This window comes from Cyprinus carpio, chromosome A13 (genome assembly GCF_018340385.1).
Source record: "Cyprinus carpio isolate SPL01 chromosome A13, ASM1834038v1, whole genome shotgun sequence".
NCBI classification, from domain to species: Eukaryota; Metazoa; Chordata; class Actinopteri; order Cypriniformes; family Cyprinidae; genus Cyprinus; species Cyprinus carpio.
The window spans coordinates 1832213-1847031 of record NC_056584.1 but is presented as its reverse complement, the minus strand read 5'-3'; the positions used below and the strand labels follow the sequence as shown (position 1 = coordinate 1847031).

General features: G+C 40.0%; 1 pseudogene; it reads right to left on the bottom strand.

Annotated features, from left to right (window-relative positions):
• Positions 1 to 14107, bottom strand: part of LOC109050932 — a 56964-nt pseudogene extending 42857 nt beyond the window's left edge.
• Between the last annotated feature and the right edge of the window lie 712 nt (positions 14108 to 14819).

Genomic DNA, 14819 nt, shown 5'->3' with positions numbered 1-14819 from the left:
GTCGAAAATGAGATGTTATGAGGGAAGTGGTGCGGGAGGGAAAATAAATGTCACACAGATATTACACGTGGCTGAAACCCTGCTGTGCAGTGTTTATAACTGACAAACAAAATTAAAGACTGTTCTCCCTGGCAAAACAGACAGGGATGCCTGTCACGATTAGCCCTAGAGAAATAAGGAAGATATCAGTGTGTTTTGATGCTGATTCACACACCAATGTTGACGGTGACGGCTAATGAGGAAAATGGTTTAAATGAAGAGTATCAGCGATCCCGGCTAATCCAATGCAATCAGTTCCAATGCTGAAGGTCAAATCAAATGAAGGCATTACGAACTGTAATTACTTACAAGATACCACTGCTTGGTGAAAAGCGGGTCACTCATATTGACGTCAATGTTACTGATTTCTCTGTAGCCCCTCTTTTGACGGCCAAAACCCTCCTGAGGATACACATTTTTCACCTGAAAAACAAAGCAAAGACAACTTTCATTGGATTTCCTTGGATTTCAGCCTTCCAGGCTCAGAGTTCTTTGCTTGAATATCACGTTTTCATTCAACAAATTGTGTACCAAGCAATAAGCTAGCATGAAGCAAAGTGCAGTCATAAGAGAGCATGTTTCTGTGCTCATTTTTCTTTTTTTTTTCTTTTGTTTTGTTAAAGACAGTAGTAACTAATGGTTATCACCATACTTATCTAGTTGACTGTTTACATTACAAATTGCAAATATTTTTGTATTACAATTTTTTGTAATTATTTATGTTTTAAATTTGCAAATTAGGTATTATCTTATTAAATAAGCACAAATTTGCATATATTACAGAAATCTGAACATTTGATGAAGCCAGGTTCAAAATTCTTATTTGGTTTTGCTGACATATTAAAGGTTTTATACAGAGGATTTTGGTTTTCTCTTTGTTTTATCACTCAACAAATCGGAAAAATACTGTCAAAAAAAAAAATGCATGTTTTTTTGGAATAAATAAAATGTTATATATAACCAGACAAATGCTATGTGAACAAACCCCTCAGAATATAGTATATGAATGTATGTGCTGCTGAAATGGAGGGGGAAAAACCTCACAGCCTTTGAAGATGTGTATTGTAAATGAAATCTACAGATACAAATAGAAGTGCAATAAAATAAACACTTAATTGGGGAAGTTGTGGCCTAGTGGTTAGAGAGCTTGACTCCTAACCCTAAGGTTGTGGGTTCAAGTTTCGGGCCGGCAATACCACGACTGAGGTGCCCTTGAGTAAGGCACCGAACCCCTAACTGCTCCCCAAAAACAATGTTTTTGTTCTTGCCTTGTATTGAGCAAATTCATTAAGTAGAATCTATAGTCCCCCAAGCTAGTAAAAAACCTATTGGGAAACACCCAGCATCCAAAACACAACATCTGCTGGTGATCAGCCATGAAGTCTTATCAGCCGAGCACAGCACAATATTCACAGCCTGTAGAGGCTCAGAGTGCAGGATTACTCATGGCTGGATGGCTGTCCTTTAAAAGCAGCTTCACAGCGTGACCTTTCACCTCAGCAGCAGCAGAAGCCACTGAAGCCCACCACTGTAAAACATGACGTCAGCCATTGCACACAGACAAAGAAAACCCCAATGACACTTGCACATTAGCATGTGCACTCGCAGCCACAGATAACAGATCAAAGTCTGCACTAGCATTCAAAGAGAGCTTTGATGGTGGCACTAACCGGCCCTCCAGACAACCAAAATACTGGCATCAATTGAGCATCTTCATTTTCACAGCCATTTTGATTGTTAATTTAGATTTTTGATCTTGGTTGCATCGCCAAGTGTAAAGACAAACAGATTTAAGAACATTTTAATGCTCAAAACACTGATAGCTGATAGCTAGTGTTTGCATATTTCATTTCATTTCATTTCATTCTGTAACCTACAGATCTGTGTACTAGTGTTAAATGCTACTGTTCTTGATAGCATTGATAATATTTCTGACAGATAATAACATGATGATTTTTGCATTTGCCTTACTGAATGTGGTATCCTGTCAGCAATAACCTGTCCGTGGGTTTTTTGATTTTACTCTCAGTTTAAGTGCCATCAATGCAGTGTTGCAAGATATTGTTATGAAAACAAATACAAACCGAAAAATAAACAAAAAATAAAATGAAATTAGTTCAAATCTTTTGCAAATGAGATAAGATAAAGATATCGCTAACCCCTAAAACTGAACTTCCCACTTTATTACCTTTCTAAACCGTCAAATTAAGTGGAAAAAGACAAGTCCAACAACGCTTATAATAGCTGGATCTGGATCTCGCAACACTTTTTTTTTTTTTTTACAGCAAATTATTAGTCTTTCAGAGAACAATTTTTTTTTTTGAACAGAAAAATTCCTGAGGTCTGGGCTTTGATGACTTCATAGCACGGCCATGCTTCTAGCAAAAGGATGAAACATGTTTTAATTTACTTCTATACATCATAACTAATGTGTAAGAAGATAATGTTTATAGCAAAAAAAATAAATTAAATAAGGACACAGATTATGTAGCTACATTTATAAATTTTGCAACTCATGTTGGAATAAAATCTGTTCATTGAGCACAATATGTGGCAATTATTGTAATTACTTTTGGACCTTTACATCCATTAAAATATCATTACCAAAAACAAAAACACTAACAACGAATACACAAAGCTCTCTGTGAGATTATAAATAACTCTTAGTCGTGCAAATAAATGACAGCAGCTGGAGACGCAGGAGAGCTCAGAACGGTTTGACCCCATTGATCCCAGTGTGAGAGTAAAATCAACAGATGAAACACTCATTCAGAGTCTCTCAGATTCAGTCATTCAATCAGCTTGTCTCCTGTAGTTGATGTCTCTGCAAGTAAGGGTCATGCTAAGATACATAAAGCCATACTGGGAAAAATAGAAAACTGGGCCCATTTTTGAATTGTAAATATCAAACAAATTGGAAAGACCCCTCACAAATACAGAACCATGTGGTTTATACAATTATGAGCGATAGAAGGTTATTTATCAATACATTACTGAAAATTATGACTTAAGGTTATGATGAATGTATGTCATAGCTTAATATAGATTATTTAAAGTAATAATTCAGACTACAAACACAGTACAGTAATCTGGACAACTGTCACACTCTCACAGTGTTTTGGACTTTGTTTTCAGTTTGCACCAAGTTTGTTGTCATGGTTTTCAGATTGGTTGTCATTTAGTTCAGGTGTGTATTATTAATTACCCTTGTTTTCTCAGTGTATTTAAGTTTCATGTCTGGCACTCTTCATTGTTGGGTATTGTTAAAGCTTGTGCTTTGGTTGTCATCCTGTATCTTTAATTAATTTACCTGTGGACTATTAAAGACTGTTTGGATTACCTACAGTATCTTCTTCCTCGTCATGCAGATGCTTTGTTCAACCAGAGCTTTGACATAATACCCCACCTAAAAAAAAAGTGGTTAGCATTGAAGACTTTTTTTTTTTTTTCTTTTGTGACTTTTTTTAACTTTTGTTTTCATCTTGGACATCCCTGCTGTTCACCTAATATGTTCACCAGCAGATGACAATGCCAGCCCCACTCCCAACCCAGTGCCAAGCCAACCAGCACCGCCCGCCCTGCTGCAAGGAGCGACTATATCCCTTCCGACCCGCCGCAAACGGTAAGGGCACCTCATTTACGATGCTGGAGCCAACATCAGAGAAGCGAGCGAGCCCCTAACACTAGTATGAGTACTGGTTGGATTTATTGGATTGTTTTGATGATTGTGGAGAGAGGAATCACCGTTTCCTTGGTTTGACCAGAATGTGAATCGTCTTGGGTCATGCAAACTCTGTCTAGCCTCCCTCCAAACTCCACCACCTCTCGAATCTGCAGCGCTTTGTTTTTTCAGTGGTTTTGGCATTGTTCTTCATTCTCCCCTTCAGCCCTCAGCCACTCCTGCTACCCAATCATCTCCTGTCTCCCCATCATGCCCATCCTCCTCAAGAGTCATGTGATTACACCTCTGTTCTGCTGAGCTCTGCCTACACCTCGAGCCTCTGAGTGCTCCATTCCACCTCGACCCATTTGTCCTCGACTCCTACGCCTGCAACTTCTTCCAGCCTCAATGTAATCAGAGAACATCAGGCCATTAGCGGCTCTCACTGGGGCTTCCTGCGTCATTCGTCTCCACAAAGGTCGACATTCGCGACTGCCTTGGCTGGCCCTTCCACCCCTTCGGCTTCGGCTGGCCCACCCGTCAGTCGCTCCCAGTTCAACCACTGACACCCAGATCCGCTGCTTCTGGCTCAGGGGTCATCACTGTGGCTCGTCACAGCCTGCCAGCAGACAGTCAATGTCTCTCCTCTTCATTGGCTCTCCAGCTACGTCTGGTGGGCTCCATCTCTTAGGGTTGCCATCATCCTCCATGAGGTACATCTGGTCTTGCTGCTTTCTTCCGACCATTGCTCTATTCCGTGTGGCTCTTGTCTTTTCCCCATCCAGCACACTTGGCGTAACCATCTACCCTTTCCTCCCTACCCGACCCTTCCCTGTTCAAGATTAATCCTGGACTTGTTTTTTGGTTTCCCTTCCCAGTCGTTTTCCCGTGTCCTCCATCTAAGCACTGGTTTCCGCTCCTCCTTTCTTATTCCCGATCTACGAACGTTTGATTACAGAAGGTTGCTCCATCACCACAATCATTTAGACACAGCTCAGTGTTGTCACAGAGCGCGGTGTATTGGATCTGTTTGCTTGTTTTTTGTGCTCTGCTCATTCACATACACACACACTCATCCCTCTCTGGCTGTTTACGACTTTGTGACTCTGCTAATGTTTGCTTTGTTCTTACATTTGGACAGTCTCTGGTCTCTCCTCCCTGCTCTGTGTCTGGTTTAGATGTTTATGTAACACGTCCGTTTCTTTCAATTAGGCTGCGAATGTCTCCCTAAGGTCAACATGAATGTCTACAATCTCATTTACTATCGGATTTCTGGATTAAGTTATTACAAGGAATAGTATATTACCCGCCCTTTATGATGTCATACAGGGCCCATACTTTGAAAAAAGTTGTTCTACAACTAATTTTTTTTTTTTTTTTTTTTTTTTTTTCAACTAATTTTTTTTTTTTTTTTTTTTTTTTTTTTTTTTTTTTTTTTTTTTTTTTTTTTTTTTTTTTTTTTTTTTTTTTTTTTACTTTGGGCGGTGTTTAGTCATGAGAATTCCAACTCTTTTAACGGTGTAGTTAAATAACTTGATGATGCATGAAATAGCATTAGACCCTCCCCTGTTTAAACTTGCACTAGACTGAATGTCAGTACATGTTCTCTTTGATAATGTAAAATGAATCATAATTTACTTCATATTAAATACAAATGGTGGTTCATTCCGCATTAAAAAAGATTTTGTTGACAAGACAGGACCCATATCTGGGTTTGTCGCTCCTCCCCAATCCCTCTTCCCTTTTCCCCCCTTACTCCTTCCAAAACGGGCCACCTGAAATTCAAAAAGGTTTTCTCCAGTCCCCTCCTATCCTTTGCCCCTCGCAATTTGTGAGTTTTACAGATACTTACAGTTCCGTGACGTTTTTTTTCCTCAGAATTGTGTTGATATTCACTTGAAATAATTATGACTCTTTTCCCTGCAATTGCAAAGCCAATACAGGCGTCAGACTTTTTTTTCCTCAGAATTTGGACGTGTGTAATTATGCTAGTGACATGCTAATCACAGGCTTAAACAACATGTTAAGCAACATTGCTAGTTAGACTTGCTAGTTCAGGCTTAACAACATGGCTTAGTAACTCTAGAATTTCATGCTAAACCCACATGTGTAATTTTCTGGCGAATGGTGTAGCACATTTGGATTGCCGCCCCGCCAGGAAATAAACGGTGAAAATAAGACAGTGGATAGAAAATAGTGAGAGCTCGAGTTAGAAGCACGTTAGTTTGAGAACGATGAACGCAGATTGGGTAATGGTGGAGAGTTTTGCATGGTAGTAGCGTAGTATGGGTCAAGTATGCCCTTGTTACTCCTCAGTGTATTTTACGTTCATGGATTTCAAGAGGGAGACTGGGAGTCGCCCAAGGCGGTTTATTGCACAGAGGATCTTATAAGAGGGGCGAGGGGCCAGGGTAGAACACAATCTGGAAAAAGAGAAAAAGAATTCATTGCGGGTAGTGTTAACTCTTTGTAGCTGTTGGGTTGTATATTTTCAAGTAAACCATTTTAATATAAATCGCTCTGGCATAACCACTTTTCCTTCCTCCTCAGAATCTCGAGGAAATAATATATAATCATGATATAACCGTGAGTTAAAAAATGACCGTCATAATACTTATATGGAGATTATTAGTCAATTGTGCACATGTCTACTTTATAGTGCCAATTTAGAGAGGCAAGTCGTGCGTTCTTTTTCGCAAAGAGGTGTAAATCGCAGCCTCTACCCAAGGCACGTGGGATGTCGAAGGGACATGCTAACTTGCGTTGTACGACAATGTGAGCTGAAAGGAGGTGAACGTGCCAGGCATAGCAAGGTGGCTGTTCTCTCGTGGATTCAATTGTTGCTTCATGGGATTTTATATGGGTTGGTTACATGGGTTCTATCGTTAAGACTTCCCTCATGTTTGGCAGACAATTTCACCACTTAAATAACTTAATCGACTAGCACCCTGTCATCCCAGGAAGGAAGACAGCCGGAGACGGACGACACACATTACCCTTTGTTCAATTCATTTACAACACCAATTTTTGCCAATCAGGGAGGGAGAGATCGCGCAAAGGGTTTGGGGGGTGAAAAAATTTTACCGAATGAACAGCGGTTTAGATCCCAAAAAAACAAGGGAGTGGGACAGGGAAGATTATGTAAACATTGATGTACTTATCGTTTCTTTGTTAATTAGAGTAGGACAGCACTAGTCGAGAGAAGAGTCCTACAGCAGGATGGCCCCAAACATGGGAGGGGGAGAGAGAGAAAGTTACAGAGGCAAGAGAGAGAATGAAGGAAGGGGGGCGAGGTAATGCCGACTGAGAAAAATAGAAAATAAATAAGGGGGAGAAGAGGCGGGCACGTAAAGCTATGTGGAATGCTTCAGTCAAGGGAGGAACAGCTGTCAAGCACGGGGAAGAAAGGGGAGAGAGGGAGTATAGCCGGTATGAAAGTGGATGGAGAACGCGGAGTACGGTGTAAAAGAGAAGACCCGTACAGGCAAAGAAAGAAAAACATACACAAGCAGCCCTCTATATGCCCCACATTCTCACCACACATCTGCGGACTCAGATTATGCTGGCGTTCTCAAAATGGCAGCCTTAACCGCTTCATATGTGGCAGGTACACCCCATATGTAAATTTCCTTTTTCTTTGAACGAGCTTCAGTTTTTATTTTCACACACGTTTCAATTTCACCCAACGCAACGTTAAATAAGTTAACGGAGAGGAAATACAATGATAGAAAAACAAGTACCAGATTTTGCATTCCATAAAGAAAATACGAGCATTGCCAAAGTTTAGGCAACATATGATAATTTTCTTAATTTCTTCTATGTATGCTAGCATGTTTTTAGTATTGATAAGGCACATTACTTAGCACTGTGTTTCGAAAATGATTATGCCGTTCGCGCCTAGCATGTTCGCTAGGAGTATAAGCACGCTACTAGCAAGTCATCAGCCTGTTTTTTCGAGCATAATTAGCATGTCACACTCATCATGATAAACAAGTTACTAACATGATTGCCCACTAGCCTGATTGCCAGAATTACTAGCATGTTGCGAGAATGCTTAGCTAAGTATTAGCATGTTGTTACCCGATGTATTGGCAAGGCAATGACAGGTTGTTGTAGTATGTTTTTACTAGCATGTTTATATGCTGTTATTTAGCATGTGTGGTTAAGATGAGTAGCAATTTACTAACATGTGTGCTAACATGATGTGCAAGGTTTACTAGCATGTTGTTAGAATGGACTAGCATGTTGCTAGCATGATTAGCAAAGCTACTAGCATGTTTTAACAGATTGAGCAAAAAAAAGACCTACACTTTTTTCCCTTTTTTATGATTATTATTCATTCCACGGGGGCAGCTGTGGGGCTAATGGTATTTAGAGATTTGACTTGTAACTCCGGAAATTCGCCACGGTTCGAGTCTCGGTGCTGGCCGGGAGTTGTCGGTGTGAGGTAGTGAATACAACAGCTCTCTCGTTCCCACCCTCAATAACCCATTGCTGAAGTGCAATGGATTCAAGGCACTGCCACACACCATTTTGCTCGCTCCCTGGGCGCTGGATAGAGGCTGCCCACTTGCTCTGGGTACAGTTTATTGTGTTCATGGAAAAATGCTGTGTTCTTCCACTGTTCACACTGCTTTGTGTGTGCACTTGGATGGGTTAAATAAAAATGCAGCACCAATTATTCCGGATTATGGTTTCGAGTTTACCATTACTTGGCAATGTGCGCAGACTTTCACTTCATGGGCACGGAAACAGCGTAACATAAGTACCGAGTATAGAGACTGCATGGTCACCAATTATGTATAGTATGAAACTAAACTTCATGTATTAACACGTGAATAAAAAACAGTGTAAGATTACTGAATAAATGCTTTCTTTCCCTCATTTCCACGGTTTATTCAAAACAGTGAATATGCTCGTCTTATACACACAGCGAGAACAAAGGAATTTGTATTGACAATTTAAATCAAAAGAACCATACTGAACTCTCGTTCTAGCGAGAGGTTTAAAGGGGATGTCTATGCTATTTCATGCATTCTGAGTTATTTTACACCCCACACTGTTTAAAAAAAGTTGGCTTCTCATGCCAAACATTGGCCAAAGGTTCAAAACACAAAACACTAGTATGACTGTATGACTGTGGCTCAAAATTACTCCTGACCTACCCTTAAGGAACGTTTTGTTTTTTTTCAAGTATAGCATGCTATGATCGCAGATCATAAAGGGCATGAACTTCTTGGTTGGGCAAACTTTCTCCAGGAAAATCACAAGCACTAAACAGCAAACAGATGCGGAGAGTGGCCCGATCATCACAAGTGACAGTGCTCGTTGACTCTATAGGTTTTAGCTACCCGCACCATATAGTTCACGCCCTCATCCCATGAGCCAAGGGCGGTACAGCTTGTATCTGTCGTGAATAAATTCTGATAAAAACGAAAGACTCTTCAGAGATTTTATTTGTTTTTTTTTTTTTTTTTAAATGAAGGATGGCGTACTACTCTCATCGGTTACATAAGAGTAATAGAAGATTGGCAGAAACATGTGTTCTGGCCCCCTTTAGCCAAGCTCAAAAACTCTTCCGTTATCAATCACTGAAGCTCGTCTTACAGTGTAAAATTAATCTCTTACTACGTGTTTACATCGACTATGATTAATCATTGGCCTTGTTGGTTCGGATCGACAGAGAATTCACATGCAGAAATTCAGTCAGCAATGCGTGTAACTGAAATTTCAGTGATCGACCACTGGGACGCTTATCTGATTGGCCCACTGCATTCATAACCTCACCAAAAACATGGGTGTGCTTGGGTCAAAATGAGCAACACTGTGAAAACCACGTAAACGGAAAAGTTGATGCATCTTGACATCATTAACAGAGGACTCTAAATGTAATCCCGCAAATCCACCAGGGGTTTCATTTTTACTTTATTCATTGAACTCCTTACTAGATTTTTGTTTAATGGGACAGGGGCTTATTTGTCCAGTTTGGTGAATTTTTAATGTCTCACAAGCCCCCATTTACTTTAGGACCTGTGGCCAGGGGGAAGGGGCTAAAGCTTGTGCAGGCCAGGCTCTTTTTAACACGCTCTTCCTATAACCAATTCTACTGGATTACTTCTAAGAGAACGATCGACGTAAAATGTTATGACACTTAAAAATACAGTCCTGGTTTCTTATTGTTTCGCTACCGATCCCGGTAGTGCATGTTATCGGTATGATCCTTCCATAACAGTGTCATAGGAGACTTGACTTGACTAATACATAACTAGAAATCCGGACGTATTGACAACTGCATCGTTACGGACATGTATTGTGGAATTCTGGGTAGGACATTCAGAAAACATAATGAAAAGAATCGACTGTTACGATACAATCTCAACCGGACAGGAAAGGGGAGTCGGACTGTCAAAACTGACGCGCAAAAGCACACATTAGCGAGCGGCCTCAGTTGTAAACAGGCCATGAGAGGATCGTGTCGGAAATGAGCACGAGCACTGAACCCAAGAAGAACGCACAGTCACATGACCCCCGCACTCTGGGCCAACACTTGAGGAAATTGATCGTTGTGGTGCTGAGGAACCTACCCTTCATCGTGATAAAGCACTGCTTCTGGAAGGGTCTCTAGCGGTCAACCGGAAAGGCATCGTTTTCGTTCGAATATGAATGGGAGCCCCTGTAAACGCACTCGCCACTGTTGGGGTAAATCATCACTGGACGGGTTCTCCGCGCCCACTGCTTCTATTCTCCGGATTTTGGGTTTCCATTGGGCATTAGGTGGCACTCCGCCGCAGTGTTCCAGTTTAAACCAAGCATGTCTTAAAGTCCCAACACTGGACCATTAGATTATTTCAACAGTTCACTGCATAGGCTCTACAATCTACCAAGAGCGATGCAACCACGTGTCCTCTTTCACTTCGAACATTTCTTGTACATGCACAAACCAGCAAAGGTGTTTATTCCTATTGTATTTGAATATGTACTGAAAAAAAGTTTGGGTCATATTTTCCTTTACATTCTGTAGTTTTGTTCACGTCTGAGTACAGATGAGGCCATGTCTGTCTGAGTGTTTGAGTCAATTTTTTTGTTGTTGTTTTTTTGTTTGTTTGTTTGATTGGTCACACAGTTAGTTATACTTTTTTCTATTATTTGCATTTGCAATAGTTTTTCCCAGCTGTCCATGACCTGATGTCCATTTTAAGGTTTCGGCCCATCAGTGAGAACCGCTGAGCTAAAGCACATCACAGTGTGTTAATGAGACTCGGGTGTCATTTGTCAAGATGATGAATGGATTGAATGTGATAGGTCTGTCACTTCTGAATTTATTACCCTGGTTGTTGGAACAGTCTTTAATTGAATCCAAACTCAGATTGGGGAAGTTATCAGACATCATCTGTACAACATACTTAACAACATGATATTTACCAATGTATAATTTCAGGGGCATTAGTTAGTGGAGACAATTTTCTTTCTTTTCATCATGTGATGTATTTTGGGAGATTATAATCAATCAGGAAAAAATGCAGGGTCGGACTTGATTTTATCCATCAGGAAATGAGGGGATATTGAAGAGTGGGCATTAGTCAGGTGGTTGGAGGTGGTGCTTGATTTCATCCACAAATTTCTTATAATGCCTTTTTTTTCCCTCATTTAATGTGAATGGATGAGTTAACACACTCAGCCCTGATGAACGGACTAATAAATAATTCAACTCTTCAAGGCCGATTGAAAACCACAATTGAACATTAATAGCTGTTTCGTTATTAAAAGTGCCGAAAGTGAACAGATCCTCTCATGTGAGTGCAAATCAGTGCTGTAGCCACTCACAGAATTTATGGAGGTAGATTATAGGAAATCTTCCCATGTTCTGTCTCAAAAAAACATGGTTCATTTATTTTTATGAACAAGTAGTTCTACAGTCAAGTAGTAGCTCCAGACAGATTGGAAACCAAAACTGTGTTTAAATGGTAGTGGGTGACATCCAGGAGCACAGGTGTATATTTCACTTTTTGTGTCTGTGAAATAACCAGCACTTATTGGACGGAGTCTACACACTTTTTGTTCAACCATTCACATCATAACATAAAGACAAACACATCTCTGTTACTATATTCTATATTTTAGCGCAACTAGAGCACCATCAGCAACTAAGAATTTTCATAATGTAACCTCAATCAAACTTCATGATGTCATAATACCTAATAAAATACCACTCAAGCATCAAACCAAGGTACGAATCAAAACAGAGTCATTCGGTGATTGGCATGTTAGCCTTCAACTTCTACAAACAATGGCTCTGGCATCAGATTGGCTATTGTTTTCCAGTGCCTGGTGCTAGTTTCTATGGGAACAAACACACGGTGAGTTTCTGGTCTTACCCGGTGATCCTTCGCCAGGCGTCGGTGTTGCTGAAGGCTGCGTTTCCTCCTGGTTTTAGGGATTTCCCATGGGTAGAAATGAAAAAGTCCCTCTCCAAAAGGAAGCTGCAATAAAACGCACCTTGATTAGAAGAGCAGCAGAGAGTTTGGACTCTTAAGAAGTGTGGAATATGATTATGGAAACCCATTAGATGCAAATATGACTGATAATGTTAAAGGGCTAGTTCACCATTAATTACTCACCCTCATGTCATTCCAAATCTGTAAGACCTTCGTTCATCTTTGTAACACAAATGAAGATATTTTTTTATGAAATCCGAGAGCTTTCTGACCCTGCAATATTTTGGCAGCTGTATTGTATTTTTAATCTTATCTCAGCTGTCTTGCTGTAGTTTAAACTATAATTTTGTAGTTTATATGAAATATTAACTCTTTTAATTTACCTTTTGGTGTAATTCATTTTATTTGTTCCTAAACATTCCCTTACTTCAGGAGGACCGAGTAATTTCACCAGGCTGACATTGTAAATTAGAATCCTGTTCTATGAGACTTACCATGTTAAAGAAAAAAGGGAAATCCCTGAATGAGATCAAGTGATGTAACTAAAAAAATTGAAGACTCTCAGACAAAATCTCTTCAATAAAAAAAAAAAACAAAGTCAAAATAACAAGCTATACATATGATAATCAGTCAGGTGTTATTCCTTAGCATGGCCACACATGAAGCTCTGTTCCACTTCAGTGAGAGCTGCAGCAGCCATGCTTTGACATTTGACAAGGCTGATTTGTCAGGCTAATCAAGTCCTCTGTTCAGTGATAAACGGCCCTTCGTGGAGATGGGATAAAGAAACACTGCGAGGTCAGATGAAAGATATGTTTACTATTTACACTAGAATCGTTCTCAGTCATTTTCGTACTGCTCATAACACTTACGCAACTGAATAATATTAGCATAAGCCATGCTTTTTTTTTTTTTTTTTTTTTTTGCCATTAATGAAAAAAAAAAAAAAAAAAAAAAAAAAAAAAGTTAAAATTGTGTTTTGTAAATTTGTTAAATTTAATTCATTTGTGTTGACTTTTAAAAATCCACATACTAATGATGCTGTTTTCATAATTACCTGAATATCTTAGATAGTAGTAGATTTCCAACCTCCTAGTTCCACACTAGTCTAATGATTTTACAGCGATGTGTCCAAGATTTTTATTGGAATCATAATTTGGAACCAATCATGACATCAAATATGGGCAAAAATCCCACTGGATAAACTGTCATTCCTGTTTCACATGTATTATTTAATAAAAGCTATTTTTTTTAATTGTTCTTATTACTCCCTGTAGGATTGCAGTTCCAGTAGGACTCCTGTACACTTTCCTTATTTTCCGTAGGAAAGCCTAATGATTTATATGACCATTAAAAAACTATTCATTTGACTTGGTAACTTGACATACTGTACCATAAGACAGTTTTATTCACCAAATCTCAACGTCTTATCTTGTTTGTTGAAGAATGTACACTTCATTCCATTTGCATTGTTTTGTGTTGTACACAAGAACACCTCGTACTTAGATTGATATGATTGATATATATGTGATTGCATTATTATAAAAGTATAAAACGAACATGAGCGCATCAAAGTGGCAGTTTTGAAGGCGTTCTGCTGTGCATACTGCTACTTACCTTCCTTGCGCTCCCAAAGCCATGCTCCCGGGCAAGTTGATGAGCGTCTTCATTCGTCCCCTCGTGCAGCTGGACCAGAAAATGATCAGTAAAGATGACCTCCTCGTCTGCTGCAGCTATGAGCACCAGTGCATTGAGCAGGATGAGAGCCACCGCTGTCCCATCTCTACAGAATCTAAGCATCGTGCGGGTCTTCTGTCTTCGCCGTGCTGTTTGTGAGTGAACGCTGTCAAACGGAGATCGCTGGGGCTCTTCAGCAGGGCTCGTCAGGACGCATCTCCTCAGTCATCGGTGGATGAGGCGCGCGCAGTCGGACCGTGCGTCGATCGAGTTCCGTGTTTGTGTGTTGGACCGAATCTGCTTTTCCCAGCCGCCCCTTTAATCTATAATTCATCGGCATAAACTTTGGGCGCTGTTGCATGTGACTTCCCGGAAAGATGCCCAATAAGCTGACGGGTGTGGCTGATCGCCCCTCCTCCATCATAGTGTGGATGAAGTGTACTTTCGCACCATGAGAATTCCTCCATCCGACTCAGTTAGTTACCCTCTCGTATCGAATGGAATCCAGACTAGTTCAGATTTGGCGCCTTGAATACCCATCGGAAAAAGAATTTCCACTCGTTCCTCATTTTTGTAAACGATAGGGCTTTAAAAATAAAATGATGAGCTTGGTACTGTTGTAAAGAAGTGCCTAGTTAGCTAATTCCAACACACACAAGGGCATTGTGTAGTTTGAGCTATAAATCGCCCATTTGGGGTGATCCCCCAGAATCCAGACTTGGATGAACTTGTAGTAATCGGGAGGGATTGTTTTTTTTCTCTCTATGTGCTGTATTGGTTTTTTTTTTTATTTTTGTTTGGTAAAAAACCCTAAAACCCCGACCCCCCCCCAAGTCCTTTTTATATCTTTGATATCAGTGACTTCCCATTTCAAAACCAGTGTCCAAACTTTCCAGTTTTAAATACCAGCTAAACAAAATATGTGAATTTTCTCATAAGTATGGCTAAAGAAAATGAACAACATGGTTACTAATTTGATCAATAATTAAAACAAAAAAAAGCTAAAA